This window comes from Panthera leo, chromosome D2 (genome assembly GCF_018350215.1).
Source record: "Panthera leo isolate Ple1 chromosome D2, P.leo_Ple1_pat1.1, whole genome shotgun sequence".
Classification (NCBI taxonomy): Eukaryota; Metazoa; Chordata; class Mammalia; order Carnivora; family Felidae; genus Panthera; species Panthera leo.
Window position 1 is genome coordinate 44,049,704 of NC_056689.1, and position 16,982 is coordinate 44,066,685.

At 52.0% G+C, this 16,982-nt stretch overlaps 1 long non-coding RNA gene across 1 annotated transcript; it reads left to right on the forward strand.

Moving 5' to 3' along the window:
- The first annotated feature begins 937 nt into the window (after positions 1-937).
- LOC122201930 lies at positions 938-16,697 on the forward strand. The gene is made up of 2 exons (XR_006194380.1): positions 938-1,071; positions 16,038-16,697. It is a non-coding gene; the product is annotated as an uncharacterized LOC122201930 (long non-coding RNA).
- The last annotated feature ends 285 nt before the right edge of the window (positions 16,698-16,982 follow it).

Here is a 16,982-nt window from a genome sequence, read left to right on the forward strand (position 1 = left end):
TTATCGTTATCTCCTATTATGATTAGCTTTACTCTATTACTTACAGCCAACATGCATCAGATGTTTAAGGCACTATAATCTGGGGACCAGGCCTGGCCAGAACCATCCCACTCCAGGCCTCTCTGCCTTGGGCTCAGGGCCAGCTAGGGAAGCAGAGGACACTCTGCCCTCACCTCTCTCCACTGACCCTGCCACTTCCTGCCCTTTCTGACCAGAGCCACTCAGGCAAAGCCAAAGGCTCCTGGGAAGCCGCATAGCCCACCTGTGTTCCCTGAGGGCCTGCTGTGGGCATCTCTCCTCACTCTCCCCTAGCCTCTCTGGTGCCCGGGACATGTGTCTGGGCCCTGAGAGAAGCCCAGGTAGGGGCTAGACTCCAACCACCAGAAGAAACAGGCAAGGGAGTTCCTGATAAGGATTCCATCAGCTCTCAGTACCCCAAACCCAGGCACCCAGAGGCCAGCTCCCAGAGCAGTGGAGTATAACCCTGGAAGGAGCTGGGGGTCAGTCCAACCACACGGGACTACAAAGCCCAGAGATTCCCCTCACTGACACCCCCATTGCCCACCCAGTGCCCCTGTTCCAGCCTACTGGCCTTGTCTCCTCCACACCTGTCCCTCGCCCCAGGGGTGCTACTGCCCAGGTCTCCCCAGGTCACCACTGCCCAGAGCCCCTTTCAACCCCATGCACCCTGCACAAGAGACCCCCTCATCTTCCTGACACCACCTAAAAGCTTATTCCAGGCCTCCGTGTCCTCACCACAGTTACCTATTCATAGCCACACCCCACCCAGGGCCTCCCCCAGCCAGGGTAGGCTCCTGCCCGCCCCTCCAGCCCACCCTGCTCACATCACGTTCACCTAGATACCATTATGATGAGTCAACCTATGCAGAGCCCTTAGGCAGCTCACCATGCCTGTGACAGCTTCCGGTCACTAAGTAATAACTCACACCAGCCCCATGAGGGTGACTGATGGCCCCTCTGCACAGATGAGGAAAGAGCTCTCCTCTCCAACTGCAGACAGGACCCATCTACTTTAGAGTCCCCAGTACCTGGCACTGTGCCTGGAACACTGTAAGTATCAACAAATACTTGCTGGCTGGATGAGGAGACAGACAGATGGACAGACAGACAGACGGAGAGATAAGTGGGTGGGTGGATGTATAGATGAATGGATGGATGGATGGATGGACAGATGGACAGATGGGTGGGTGGAAGAATGTAAGAATAGAGGGATGGACAGACAGAGAGACAGATAGACACAAAGACTCTCAAACTAATCACTAAAAAGAGACCCCAACCAGTCTCCCAAAACCAAAAGGTTGGCTGTACACTGTCTCCAAGGACAGCAGGCCAGGAAGAGAGGCCCCGGGGCTCCAACAAAAGGCCATGACTGGCAGCTATGCCCTCTAAGGATCGCTCCAAAGTGGGGGAGCCAAGATGCGAGAGGCAGGAGCTAGAGTCCGAAGTCAAGAAGGGGAAATGAGAGGAGCGTGGGAACCAGCAGCACTAAGCACAGCAGAGACCAGCTCAGGCCAGGCCCCAGGAGGCCCCAAGGAGCATCACACCATGAGCTGGAGAAATGGGCTGGGCCAGAACTCCACCCTCGAGCAGACCTGGCAAAGTCTGAAAGGGCCAGCATGGGCCCGATGCCAGGCCCTCTGAGCACCTAGCATGAGTTGGTAGCTGTGTTTACCTGTCTCCAGGCCCTCCAGGCCAGACTGGAATGTGTTTCTCACCACTCTAAAGGCCAAATGCCAGCACAACCTCTAGAGACAAGTGATCAAGAAGTCCCTGCTCTGGGGATGCCCAGGTGGCTCAGTAGGTTAAGCATCTGACTTCAGCTCAGGTCATGATCTCATGGTTTGTGGGTTCGAGATCCACATCAGGCTCTGTGCTGACAGCTCAGGACCTGGAGCCTGTTTCAGATTCTGTGTCTCCCTCTCTGTCTGCCCCTCTCCCACTCAGGCTCTGTCTCTTTCTCTCTCTGTCTCTCTCTCTCTCTCTCTCTCTGTCTCTCTCTCTCTCTCTCTCAAAAATAAACACTAAAAATTTTTTTTTAAAAAGTCCCAGTCCTGGAGGCCCCAGCATGGCTGGGCAGTGGAGGGACACTGTCCCAGGGCCCAGGTGAAGTTAGCACTAGGCTGGCAGGGAGGAGCGGGTGGTATGTCCTGGACAGAGCTAGGGCTCCTCCTTTGAGCAGAACAGGAGGCCAAGGGGTTTGGGCCTGCATCTGTATCCCTTCTCTGGAGCCTAGGGAATGAGTCTTAGACTCAGGGACCACTAATAGAGGGGGCTGCCCATGCCTCCCATTGCCTCCCACCTCCACTGGAATGTATAGAATTTCCATCCTTGCTTATTACACTCCTTCCCAAGAACCCACAAGCAAAGCATGGAGATGGCACAGAAAGAGTGGCTTCCGAGGCAAAGGCAATAATGAGATGGCTTCCGCCAGCCAGCAATCGCCTCCACCCACCGACACTCCCCACCTCAGCAGGCTGGGGGCCGCCTGAGCACCGAGGCCTCACTCACTCAGGGCAAGGGAGCATATTCCACACATCTGCAGCACCAAACTAGGAGGAAGAGAGCTGGGGAGGGGTGCTGCCTGGATGGGTCGAAACAACAATATTGTATGGATCAACCAAAAATAACCATGAGTTTCAGAATTAGCAGATTTGGAAGAAATCTCTACTTTCCGCTCTGGTCATATAACCTGGGATAAATCAGTCACTCTAGGCCTCAGCCCCCATCTGTAAACTGGGTGTGACAATCCCCACCTTCCAGTCACCACCAGGATCGAAGAGGCTGGAGCAAGCACATCAGGCCACAGTGCCCTGGCCCGCTGTGGGTGCCAGCACCTGCCCCTCTACAGGAGGAACCAAGACCAGAAGGGGACGGAGGCCCGTACTCTGGTGCAGAGCAGCACACGCGGGTCCCCAGAAAACCCTCCTATCCCCAAATACTTTCCCCTTCAGATGGGAAGAGGGTCCCATATTCCTTTGGAGATGGAGGGCTCCCAGAGTGCCCCTTCCTGACAGCAGGGCCTGTGCTCTGGGGTGAGGACTCAGGGGCAGGAAAGGACCCAGCATTTGGCCACCACAGACCACCAGTCCTCCCTTGCAGAGCAGAGCCAGATATTCCCCCCATCCAGGTCTCCACTTTACCCTCTCCAGTTTCTGAACACGGACCTGACTGTGCCCCTGTTCGACCCTCAAACCAAAGGCCAAACAGTTCATTTCCTCACTGAGGGTCTTGTCTACCGTCCAAGCTCTTCTCCCACTCTCCACCTCCATTTGTCCTCCACTGATCCCGACTCACCTCCCTTTCTCCACCCTCTCCCCTCCCCCACAAGCAGAGAGCTGTTCCAGGCCTCTACATCTCTGTAGACAGAGGGGACTGCCTGGGACCCCTTTCCTTCAACCACCATTGGCTCCATAGAGCCAATACCTTCTTTAATTTCAGACTCAGCCCAGCACCCCCTCCTTGACAAAACCTCCAATTTCCACCCAACTACTGCACTTCCAGGTCCCCTTACACAAGTTTGCTTGTATGTCTGTATTTCTAATCCCTAGTTACATAGAGGGCCTCATCAATGTTTGATGAGTGGATATAGCTATGGATAACTAGATGGATGGATGGATGGATGGATGGAAAAAGGGATGAATGAATGATTACACAAAGAGATGAATGAATGATTTCATAAGACGGATGAATTGGTTGAACAAGAATGCCACCTGAATAAGATGCGAAGGCAGGAGCCAATATGGACATGGTTTCCAGGGTCAAAGATTCCCTCCATGCAGATGGGGCTCCAACAAAGTGTGAATATGGCACATTTCCCTCTTTTCAGAGCATTCGGGGCAGCCCTATGCAGAAGCAGAGGGCTGGACGAGGTGACCTCCCCAACATCGCTTAACATTAAGCTTTCCCCGTCTGCTGACTTCCAGCAGCTCCTTCATTTCCACGGTCACTTTCTCAGTGCACAGACTGGGATAGATGGGGAGGCCTCGGCACTGGAGTGGGCAAAGGGAAACCCTTCCAATAAGCAGCAGGATGCCAAGCCTCCAACTGTTTCTACAGATTTCATCTCCGCAAAGGGACACTCAGCAGGCTTGTCCAAGGGCTATTTTAAAATGGTGTGTATTTGACATGCAATGTGACGACATAACAACAAAGGATGCAGTCTTGGGGCTACAGCCTATTTCTACAGGCCCCTCCCCTCTGCCAGGAGCTGGTGCCCTCAAGCCTCGAAGGGCCACCTCCCAGCTCTTCCTGGAAAATCCTAGATTTGTGACCTTCCGTTCAGCTCCTATAATGCCAGACCCCAGAAGGAGAGGCCTGCGGGTCTGGAGTCAGCACTGCCACCGGACTTCACTCAATCCACGACCAGGAAGGGCAGCACAGGAGTGCCTCCTCCAACGGCCTCACACTTTGGAATTTGTCTGCTGATCACTGCCAACAAGATTCAGAGCCAGGATGAGGTGGCAGCCAGAGTGAAACAGGCCCGCAATTACCCAGCTGCCTCAACGGTCACTCAACAGGATCACTGGAAATCAGGGAGCACGGACACCTGGCCCAGACATGGATACCTCCCACCCACCTGCACATGCAGGCGACAGCTCAGGGTCAGGCACCTGCTGAGGCTTCTCTAGGTCCAGCTGAGCCAAGGGCTGTCCTGGAAAGCTCTGTGAGCCAAATCTCCTACAGGAACATCCTGATGGGCGCTCTCAGATCCTCAGCGAGGTGCCTTCAGCAAGACCTCTCGCAGCACACGCATCCTGATGCGTCTCACATCATCTTCACTGCCACTCTAGGAGGTGGGATGAGGGTCCCCATTTGATATGTGGGGAAACACACGCGTGGGGCCTACCTGAAGTGGCCCTGCTACTAAGTGGCAGAGATAGGCGTAGAGCCCGAGTCGTGCTGACCCCCAGGCCCACTGGGGCTCTCCCTCAGTCCCGCAGACCTCTGAAGCAGTGATGGGCTCAAGGGGAGGCAAGGTGATGCCAGTCCTCTCTCCGTCCAGATGCTGGACTTGGTCCAAGAAGAGTTCTGCTATCATGCCCAACCTGGAGGACCTGCCTTCAGCCTCAGGCTGCCCAGCTCCCTCACATCCACTTAGACCCCTGGTGAGTGGCACCTACCCAGTGAGCCTCCTCGGACTCCCCCAGGCAGCTCACATGCCTGCCCTCCCCATGCTTCCTCCTGTCCCAGCACCCCTGGTCCTCTCCATCAGAACACCCGGGACATTGCACCATACTAATTATTGATGGGGCTATGCGACTGGATCTGGAAGGTGCATGAATAAATGGATGAACAAACGAATATGTGGTTTGGCACCAACTCTGCGTTGGTGTGCAAATCCTTCACGAATCCAGGAACAGACAGGAAATGCGTCTTCCCCTAACAAGCTACAGCCAAAGACTTCTATTTTCCTAGGCCAAAGATGCTCAGCATCTATCATCTGTGATGGTAGCTGAGTGACACCGTCTGACGCCTACCGTGGACGAGTGGCGGAAGGATGTATTTACATAGTTTGTGCTCCCTGAAATAACATTACATCTCCGGGGGCCTCCAGCTGCGTGTGATACTGGTGCACAGTCTGAATTACCTCCACGATGATTTCATGCTGAATTTGCTGAGTCTCCAAGCAGAGTCATAAATGTAAAGGAGGAGCGTTTCTCTGGGCCTTCACCACATCTTTCATCCAGAAAATAAGTGGTGATAATATTTGTAATATGTTTACTGACAGGACCAGGGGCTCTGTGCAGATAACTCTTTTATGACACAAAGTACTTAACTAAGATGGAAAATGGCATTACTCATGTTAAATTCAAAATGAGCATTTTGTCCCAGATTGCTAGAAACCCAGTAAATGTCATTAGCTATCTGAGGTTACAATGAAATCCGCAAAGGGTTACTCTTTGGTAATTACATTTACTGTAGCTATAGAAACAAGGGACATCAGACTCAGCCGGCTGACAGCTCTGTCTTTTCCCCCAAAAGAACGGCTCATCTGCGTGTTGTCGTCTCCAAAGACTAGGCTCCAAATCATGCATCTCAGCAGCCTGCTCTTGGGAGGATTGTTTTCCCCACAGGCACCAGGCCGGAGCCCCAGGACACGGGCTGCTGTGATTCTCAATTGGAAACTGATGATAAAAGACAGAGATGAGGAAAGATGCCCTTCCTGTGGTTTCTGCATTGAAATGTGCCTCCTGAATGTGTGCGGGGAAGTTATGCTTCCTGGGGCCCTCCTTCTGTGGCAGATGCATTATTCATGGCCAGCCTGCTATTGTGCAAAGCACTTCCCCCCACAATGCCCCACGCTTCCATTTCCCAGCCTGACCTTAACACCCTTCCCTCCAAGACCAAGAAACATGCCCAACCTAAAGGAGGCCTCGGGTCTCCACTGGCCTTCTTAGACCCATCTGAGCTGCAGGCAGGACCTGAAGGCTTCAGGACACAGAGGACACGACGCACAACTTGGAGCCAGAGGTCACTTCTGCCTCCATGGCAAATGGACTGATGGAAGGACCCTATTAGCCAAATAGACGGACCGGCACCTTCCTTCTTCACCTGTAACTGCCAGCACCTTCCCTCAGATCTGTGACAAGACACCCCCTTCCCTCATTTCATGTGTGTGATGGCCAACAGCTTTCCTCACCAGCTGGTAGCCCAATACCTTCCCTCTCCAGCCACACATAAAGCCACCAGCTCTCCTCAGCACCTACTAACACTAACACTTTCCTTTGCCCCCTGTCACAGCCAGCACCCTCCTTTGCCTCTTACATCTACAGCCAAGAGCCTTCCTCATTACCTGATATAAGCCAACACCTTCTACCACTACCTGTGTGAGCCAACACCTGTGGGTGTGACAGTAAACACCTTTCCTTGCAACTGGGTGCCAAGCAGCACCTTCCCTCACCACCTGTGACAGCCAACCTCATCCCATACCACTTTGACAAACATCTCTCACCACCTCTGTGTGACAGTCAACACCTGGCCTCACCACCAGGAACAGCTGACACCTGCCTGCCCTCATCACCTGGAAGTACCGGGATTTTCCCCAATCACCTTCCTCTGGGTCAGGGTTTCTCAAAGTGTGATTCCCCAGACCAATAGCATTAGCATCTCCTGGGAACTTGCCAGCATTCAATTTCTTGTAAATTCTCAGGCCCCACCCACACCTAATGAATCAGAAACTTTGGAGGTGGGGCCCTGCAATTTGTGTTTTCTAGAAAGATTTCCAGGTGATTCTCATGCATATGAAATTTGAGAACCACAGTGGCTGCTCTTTAAAAATCACCTGGGGAGCTTTCAAACACCCTGACACGCTGGTTGCACCCCCAGAATATAGAGGCCCCAGAGTCACTGATTTTACAAGTTCCCGGGTGGTTCCATGTGCGGCTGGGGCTGAGGGCCAAGCTCTGGACCGGCATGCTTCTCCACAATGGCACATAGGGCCCGGCAAGCTCCTAGCTGTGCTGCTGGCCATCATCTGTCCAATATCCAACAGCTGCCTCTAGGCCACAGAAATGCCCAGGGGACCAGAGTTCCCAGCAGCAGAACTGCCAGGCCCCACGCCTGTCACATGGGCCCAGTCAGTGTCCCTGAGAGCAGAAGGATCCCACTGGCTGTGCCTGTCAAGGCACTGCTCATCACCTCACTGACAGCTGCCTGCACTGACAAGGGAAAGCCTCTAGAACCCAGATTAAGGACCAGCCCCCAGGGCAGGCTGCATGAGGGAACCCACTGTGACAAGTCCTGCTTGGGCCTGTACCCTTAAAGCCCAAGACCAGGCCTGCCCTCAGTAGCCAACATCTCTCCCTCATGCTCCCCACCAAATCTCCAGCCCCGTAGACCCTCTACCACTTGAATGTCACCCCACTGTGATCCCTGCCCTCTGCTTCCTGAGAAATCACGATTATTTGAGAAAGGCCTTAGAAGAAAACAAGCCAAAATGCAACCCTGATTGGGTTGCAACGCAGTGGGTTTTTTTTTCTTTCTTTCATTTTCAAAGATTCTGTCACACAAATATTATAGTACATTTATACTTTAAAATTAATAACAAAAACAGATTTACTCTATACTTTGTGGCCTACGTCAATGTCATACACGCACACACACACAGACACATGCACACACTGGCCCCTTCAGGGATACCTTCTCTGGCCTCTCCACCCTTGGGATCCCTTGGCATCTGGGTGCACACATGGCTAGGCTCTGAGCACCCACAGCTTGGGAGGCCCTCCTCCTGCTGCCGTCACCAGCTCTCTTGCCCAGTGCCCAGCCTTGGGCGGCAGAAGAGTCCCACGCTCTCCCTAGGAATCCTGGGATATCCTCAGCCTTGAATGTCAGGTAGAGGCCCTGCATATGGCAGCTATGGAGACTAGCCATGTGCACTCACCTGTGCTGGGCAGGGCCGGCAGGTGGATAGACAACTCAAGAGGAGTTCCAGGGCCCTCACCTCAGCTGCCCAGCCCAGAACACACTCCATCTCAGCTCTCCGCAACCCACACACCCCTGAGCACCACACCACCTGCCCCAGGATGGACACCATAGCCAGTCACCAGAGCTCCTGGAGAAACAGGATCATTCAGATCACAACCCGACCTTCCCTTCAGAAGCAAGCCTGGAACAGAAACTGCTCAGCTCTTCAGAAGTTAATCAAGTCCCCCAGCCCCACAGGTGTGTCTGCTTGAATTCTATCCATGTGTCTTGCTCCCAACAGCGTCAGGCAGAGGGGCAATTCCATGGGCACCCATCAAACCCTCCCCCTCCTGGGGGCTCTCCTCCCACAGGAATGGGCCAGCTAGCTCCCACAGCATTGACTTGCAAAAATCAAGTATCATCATATCCCCACAACCATAATTAAAGTCACCCCACTGGCAAGAGAATCCACAGGTGACAACAGACAAAGAAGCCCTCTCTCCATTTCCGGGAACCAGCTCCCAAACAAATATTTAATTCACAGAATCTGGGGGGACCTTAATAAGTAACTGCATGTAGCACCACACGGAGGTTTGGTAGCACTTTTGTAGAAGCATGTGCAGTCAGAGCCTGACCTGGGAAGCTGCTTATTCTGCCTGCACCTCACGATCCACCCTGGTAAGTGTCCCATGAGACTGGCCTCCAGGGACTCTACTCCCGGGCTCCCTCGCTCCCCTGGCTCCTCCTTGGCTTCAGCCACTAAGAGGCATCAGCAGAGAGAGAGCTGAGCTGGGCCCAGATTTGCAATGGCCGTGTTCCCCCATCTGAGGCCAAGGCTCCCATCGGGCAACTTCCTCTTGCCTTCTGCATCCTTCTATCCTTCTCGCAGGCTCCGTAACACTGCCCCTTCCCCTGCCCCTTCAGGCCCACAGATGGTGTAGCTCCCTGTGACTGCTGGTCCCTCAGTGTTTCCCTGTCTCTGGTTGGTTCCTCTTCATTCAACTCTGTTCAGTGATCCTTGGGAATGTGTGATCAGTTTCTTGCCCAACACTAACTTACCTGAAGAATCTGCACATTAAGGTTTAGAGCTGGGTTTCGGCAAAGTAGTCCAGAGTCTTCTCTGAGGTGGGCTGGGTGCTAGTATAATTAGGTGGATTCAGAGATTAACCAGATCCAAAACAGGATGATTCATAACAACCGGCAAAGTGTCTCTAGTGACATGCCTCAGGGCTCTGTCCTCAGATCTGTCCATTCGACTTTTATGAGTGACTTGGCAAAGGACACTGATTGCTACTGATCCCACTGCACAGAGAGTTAATTTACTGAATGGCAGTGTTGGTATCCAAAAAGATTTTGGCCGTCTGAAACAATGGCCCATATTCAGCAAAATATAACTCAGAGATAGATAGAGACTTAAAAGTTTAGAAGGCCAAAGGCATAAGCACAGAAAAAGACTCAGTGAAAAGCTTTGGGGCAGACTTGGGTTCAGCCACCTTGAAGCTGAGTGTGAGCCAACAGACTGATGTGGCCACTTCTGGGTGAATTAACGGTATGACAGCCAGGATAAGGAGAGAGAGCCTCCACCCCCCGCCCCCACCCAGCCGTGGCCAGTTTAACAGGCCAGATGTCAGCTGAGAGCTGAGTTCCACTCTGGTCTGGGCTCTAACGGAGCAGGGACAGTGGTACTATGGGGAAGGCTTGGAAGGCAACAGCCAGGCCGGGTGTACAGGACACAGAGACTCGTCACGAGGTGTGGATGAAGAGACCAGAGAAAGCCTGGGAAGAGGCCAGCCAAGTGAGAAGGTGACATGAGAGCCAGCTCCAGACACCTAAAGGGATTATCTCCAGGAAGATAAAGAACAGGGGAGCAGTGCCAAGGACTTTCTCCCTCTGATCCAATTAAAACCGTCTGCAATCACTGAAAAAAAGAGCACCGGCAGCACCCACAGTGACAAGCTGAAAACGTGCCCAGCCTCAAACCACACACTTCCTCCCACCAGCCAGGGTGCTGGGTGGGTGTCCCGCTCCAGGCTTACAACCCCTAGCTTTCCACCCCGAGGCAGCCACCAAATCCCACAGCAAAGCAGGGAGGAACAACCAAGAAAACACAAAGAGGAATAAATAGGTAAAGGAAGTAAAATCTCTACAGTCCAAGAAGAGAAAAGAGGGAAGAAAAGAAAAGAAAAGAGAAAAGAAGAAAAGAAAAGAGAAAAGAAAAGAAAGAGAAAAGAAAAGAAAAGAAAAGAAAAGAGAGCAGGACAATTTCAGAGCAATCATCAACCCTAAAACAGACCCACATAAGAAGATTTTGGAAAAATGCTACCAGTTGTTTTCAATGAGAACAAAAAATACATTACATCAATTGAATAATAGAGTTCAAAACAAATTAATATCTCTATATAAATCGGTGGTTGCCAGAAGGGAAGGTGGGTGGGGGAATGGGTGAATACAGAGATAAAGGAGATTAAGAGGAACAAACTTCCAGTTATAAAATAAATAAGTCACGGAGATGAAAACTACAGCACAGGGAATATAATCAATGACATCGTAATAATGTACAGTGACAGATGGCAACTACGCTTATAGTGATGAGCGGTGAATAGCATATAGAAGTGTCGAATCAATATGCTGTACACCTGAAACTAATAGAACACTGTAGGTTGATTATACTTCAGTACTAAATTTTTGTTTCAATACAAAATTTTTTTAATTAACATCTCTGTGATCGGAAGCAGCAAAAAACAGAATCGGCATTATTGTATCAGAAAACATTATTATATCAGAATTATATCAGAAAACAAATTATACTTATATAATTTATATCAGAAAACAAAATTATATCAGAAAACAAAAATCACATTTGAGACAATTAGTATTAGTATTGTATTCGCCAGTTGAAGCTAAGATATGCTGTCATAATAAGCAACCCCCAAATCTCAGTGGCCTGCATCAACCAGAGGTTATGTACCCCTCACGCTACGTGTTTATTGCAGCTTGGCCACAGCTCTGGTTTATGGCATCTTCATCCGGGCTGAGGAAGCAGCCCCCACCTCCCTAGGCAGAAGAGAGGACAAACATGCCAGAACCACGCGATGGCTCTTAAAGCTTCTGTTCAGAAGAGGTTTAAGGTATCCACACCCCTGTTTCATTGGCCCAAGAAAATCACGTGGCCAGAGATGACACTGTCAGAGCAGAGCCTGTACATCCTCCCACTGACAGAAGCACTGAATATCTTGAACAATAAGACAGGCTACCACACATATCCAGAACATGGGACGAATGAATAGAAGACTTGTTTCATGGGGAAGATGATCAACAGAAGAGAAAATGCTGGAAGAACCCAATGTGGGGGCTCTGATTCACAGAGAACACGTAAGAAACAGACTGCAGCTATATTCATAAGCCCATCAGAAGAGTTACAGGAATTGAACAAAGAACTGATATTAGAAATCAGAAGGACACAGTGTGCCAAGGAAAAGTTTATACACAAAACGGCATGCTAAGTTTCATGATTGAATAACGTTTAAATTTCAAAGAAAAAGAGAGGGAGATATTCTGATGAGGGAAACGGTGCACTTGTGGGCTTCACAGAAGTGGGTGCTGACAGGGGACTCGTCACATGTCCTCCCCAGCTCTGCCTTCAACGCTTCCAGAGGGGGCACCTGGGTGGCTCAGTGGGTTGAGTGGCTGAGTATCCAACTCTTGATTTTGGCTCAGGTCATGATCTTGTGGTTCATTAGATCAAGCCCCGCATTGGGCTCTGTGCTGAGAGCATGGAGCCCGCTTAGGATTCTCTGTCTCCCTCTCTCTCTCCCTCTGCCCCTCCCCCACTTGCTCTTACTCTCATGCATGCGTGCTCTCTCTCTCTCTCTCTCAAAATAAATAAACTTTAAAAGAAAAAAAAAGGCTTGAGAGAACCCATAAGAACATGGACTTGCTTCCTTTCATGAGCTCAGCCCCTGCCCACGGGCAGATGAGCCAGGCCACCCCCCAAAAAGTACAAAGACCAGACTGGTTGCTCTCAAACCTCAGCAGCAATCCTGTCACTCAGAAATCTGGATCTGCCCACATTCACTGAGGACAGTCTAGTGCCCGTCCTTCCTAAGTTTTATCTGCAAACTATCTGCGTGCAAAAACAAAATGTCTCTGAATCATTAAAATGATTAAACCATACACATGTATATAATCATATATAAAATTACATAAAGATATTAACACATAAATTATAAAGAAAAACAGGGGAAACGCAGGTACCACCAACATGGCGGGAAACACCTGGAAGTGTCAAATCAGAACAAGAGTGAAATTACTTCCAATTTAATCAAGCCGAGAGCCCCGCTGGAAAACTGCACCCCCAACAGTTCACGTCTGTGTCAGGGCATGTGTAGGAGAAGGGGGACAGATGAGAGAGGGAGAAGGAGGCAGATGTAAGAGGAAGGAGAAGGATGGGAAGAATCCAGTACGAATGGAGCAAGCCAAGGAGGCTGGTTAGAGGCCATGTCCTGACCTCTGTCCAGAGCAGGCTCCCAGTGGTGATCAAGAAGGTCCTTGGAACCACCCAGTAGGGTCCCCCCGCAGGAGAGATGGATGTGGGAAGCACGCAGGAAGGACCTGGCTCCTGGAGAAGCTAGCTAAGATAGGACTTCCCACCGCAATACCTTTTGGGGGGAGCATGTGAGAACCCAGGCAGTGGTTTCTCCCTGGGAATTAACACGCTGACATGTATTCAACAAAAAATCAGTCTCTCATGAGCTTTTCAGTGGGAGTCATTCCCGCCCAGTCCTAAGACAGCCAAGAGTCTGCCCCTGCCCTCTCCCCACCTACGGAGTGGTCTGGGCAACAACCACCCTCCTCTCCTATGCCCCGTTCTCTGCCCTACTTCCCACAGGGAAATTCAAACACTGCCTACATGGCTTCTTGCCACTTTTGACCCAGCGTTTCTAAGCACTGACCCCGGTGACAGGCACTAAGCTACGCACCGTGGATATAACTTCATGATAACCTTTATACCAACTCTTAACAGCCAGCAGGTACCCGTATCACCCTCATTTTAGAAATGAAGAAAACAAGGCTCAGAGCAGTTAGGTAACTTTCTCCAGGTCATGGAGCAAGTAACAAAGCTAGATTTAGAACCCAGATCTGCCTCTGAAACCTGAGATCCCCACAAGCGTCCTGCTGAGTGCTCCTCATCAGAGCTTTTCAGTGATCCCTGCAGCACACGTCAGCCTGGACCCCAGCAGGGTCTTCAGGAGTTCATGATCTCAGTGGGGACACAGACAGACACACTGAAATGAACTACACCAATACCAGGTGACATCACAGGAGGCTCGAGGTGAGGCCTGAGAGGGCCATAAGGAGCTGGGCCAGTGGAATAAGGGAGTGAGAGGAGGTGGGAGCTGCACCTCCAGAAAATGGAAAATCACTGGTCAGCCCTGCTTCCCCAGAGTCTGCTTGGGAATGTGATAACCATGATAACAGACATGGACAGTGATGGAAAGCAAGCCTCCCAGGGGAGGCCCCCACAGCCAGACTCCACAATTACCAGCAGCTCACCGGCAGCTCTGGAGCTGACAAGACAGACAGTTCCTTCACTTGCGATACAGGAAATATTTTGTGTTTTCTGCCTCGGCTTTCTTTAATTCTAAGCTAAACAAAGACAAGGTGGGTGGGAGATGGAGTGCTGCCCAGGGAGCCCCCTTCATGCCTCCCAAACATGGTTCCAAAACCAGAGGAATAGTAGGGACTGGGGCTGCAGGGGACATGGCTGCAGTCCTGGGAAGCAAAACACTACCTGGGGAGCAAAACACTCAGCCACTTCGGGCAAGCCCCAGGACCGTCCAAGCTCTGTGCATGGTGGCTTCCCTCTCATACCCCTGGGAGGCAGTATAAGTATTATCCCAATTTTGTGGATGAGGAGATGGGCTCACATGGATTATGTGACTTGCAACATCAGAGGAGGACAGAGCCACATTCCAACCCACGAGCCCAGAGCTCTATCTTGGTAGGGCTTGCGGGACCCTAGGAAAGAGGCAGGTCAGACAAGGCATGCCAGCATGGGAAAGGAGTGGGGTTCAATATCGGCCACAGACTGTCCATTTTGCGGCGAGGATTAGATGTGAAAAGCACTAACACCAAGCCTGGCACTGGGAAACTGGTCAGTAATTGCCACCACTGAGAAGACTGAAAGCTCCTTGAGGGCAGGGACCTCATCTGCTCTGCCCACCTGGGACCCTAGTGCCCAAAGGGTGCCTGATGATCCTGCTGGGAGACGCCTAGGGATCTGTGCCCCATGGATCTGCAGCAGGCTTCATCTCACCAAACCCAACCCCAGGACATTTTCTGGACTTTCCTTTCCCAACCTCTGGGCTGGATCAGTCAGAAACTCTGGGGCAGCAGGTGAGGAGCAGGGAGAAGGCACAACAGAGGAGGAAGAAGGCAGAGCAAGACGCAGGCACCCCACTGCCCCAAAGGCCAGATTCTGCCACATGCAACCCAACTTTGAGGGCTCTGGGCAGGTGCACATAAGTGGCTCACAGGGACATGTGTGCATCCAGGCAGCCACCAGCACACTGGTCAGCCCTGCTCCCCAGTCCAACTCCCAGAAACCATAACATGGCTGCCCTGCTCACCATCACATGTCCAGAGACCAGCCCTAGGCATTTCATAAACATTGTTGCAGAACATTACTGCCCAGAGCCTACTATGTGCCTGGCACTGCTCCAGGAGCTTCCCTCTTCATAATCAGTCTTGCAAAGTGAAAGCAGGTGGTGAAACTGAGGGTCAGAGAGGAAGCAATTTGCCCAGAGTAACACAGCTAGAAGGTGACAGCAAAGAGTCTGGCCTCCACTCATGCTCTATCAACTGCCACACATGGCTTCTAGAAGGAGGAGAAGGAAAAGGGAGAAAAGGGCTGTTCTGGAACAGAAAGCAGTTACGCTCCCCTGACCAGCTTCTCTGAGCCACGCTCTTACTGTGCCCAGGGCAGCCAGGGCAGCAGCTCGAAATCTGCCTTAAATTTAGCCAAGGCCAGGGGCGCCTGAGTGGCTCAGTCAGTTAAGCGTCCGACTTTGGCTCAGGTCATGATCTCACCGTGAGTTCGAGCCCTGCCAGGCTCTGTGCTGACAGCCCAGAGCCTGGAGCCTGCTTCAGATTCTGTGTCTCCTTCTCTCTCTGCCCCTTCCCTACTTGTGCTCTGTCTCTCAAAAATAAATAAATGTAAAAAAAAAAATTTTTTTTTTTTTAATTTAGCCCAGGCCAAAGCCAAGTCTCCCCTAAGATTCTAGTCCCACCCAACCAGGAGCCTGCCAGGCTCCGGGCTGACCTTGGTGAGCCAGGAGGAAGGCCTTGTTCGCCCAGCCACCTTGAGGAGCTTCGATCTTTCAGCCCAGCCCCCTGGTCCATGCCACGGGGTCAAAGTCCAGAAGCACGCACCACCCCAGAGTCCCCATCCCTCCCCTCTGCTAGGACACCAAGCTTGCCGAAGCAGGAGGCGGCGCCTTGGCGGAGCTGCGCCCACAGCTCCGCCCCCAAAGGTTGGCTGTGGCTGCCTGCGCTGTCCAGGGTTCCCGCACTCCCCGTTTGCGTTATCTCATTATCCCTCCTCACCCTAGGTTCAAAGCGCCGTCAGCCCTATTTCAAGGATAACAAGAGCTCAGAGAAGTTAAATAACTTGCCAAGATCGCACAGCTGGTGAGCCGACGTGCAAACCCAGGGACGTGAAAACGCAAAGCCCTAACCACAACGCAGCTCACTGCCTTTCAACGCGCCCAAGTTGCAACCGCATGCCTCATGAGACTCCTGCATTGTGCACACAACTGCAGGCTCCTTCCCCCCAAAGCACAGAGGCTGGCGACGGAGAGCCCGGGAGCCAGAGCCCCTGAGGCCGGTACCCTCGCCCCGGGCAGGAAGCGCCCCTCGCGGCGTTCCCAGGCCCGCACCGGCCCCCTCCCCCGGCGAGCGGAGCCTGGAGCATAGGCTGCATTTGTGGGAAACAGGGACTCAGCGCGCTGAGAGGGAGTCAATTTATTCTGGAGAAAACATCTTTGTTCTGCGAGTGAAGGGGAGCCATTCCCAACAATTTAATGCTCTGTTCGCGGGCCCGGGTGCTGGGGTTGCAGCGCGAGGCTTGTTCTTCGAGGCAGAGCCGCACATAATGAGGCTTCTCACTGCCGCTCCCCGCCATCCTGCCAAAAACCAGAACGGTTATTTATCCATTAATCTGACATTACACCCCCTGCATTTTATCTGCTTAAATAAATTTGGTGGTTAGAGTGTGTGCCTGGCGGAGAAACTCCCGCATTCAATTTCCTACGCGCCAACGCGTGCAACGTTGCTGTTATAAACTCGCCTTTGCCATCTTGGGGCCTCCGCGGTCCCAGCAGCGGAAGATAGGCCTCTCCCAGCTCCACCAGATCCAGAGCCCAAGGGGCAGTTCTCCAGAGACTGTCTCAGTCTGCACCTGCAGAAATGAGTTACCTGCTGGATGGTCCTTCTACCAGGAGACAAGCCACCTCCTTCTGCTGTCACCTACAGACAGCAGGGAAGTGGGGGGAAAC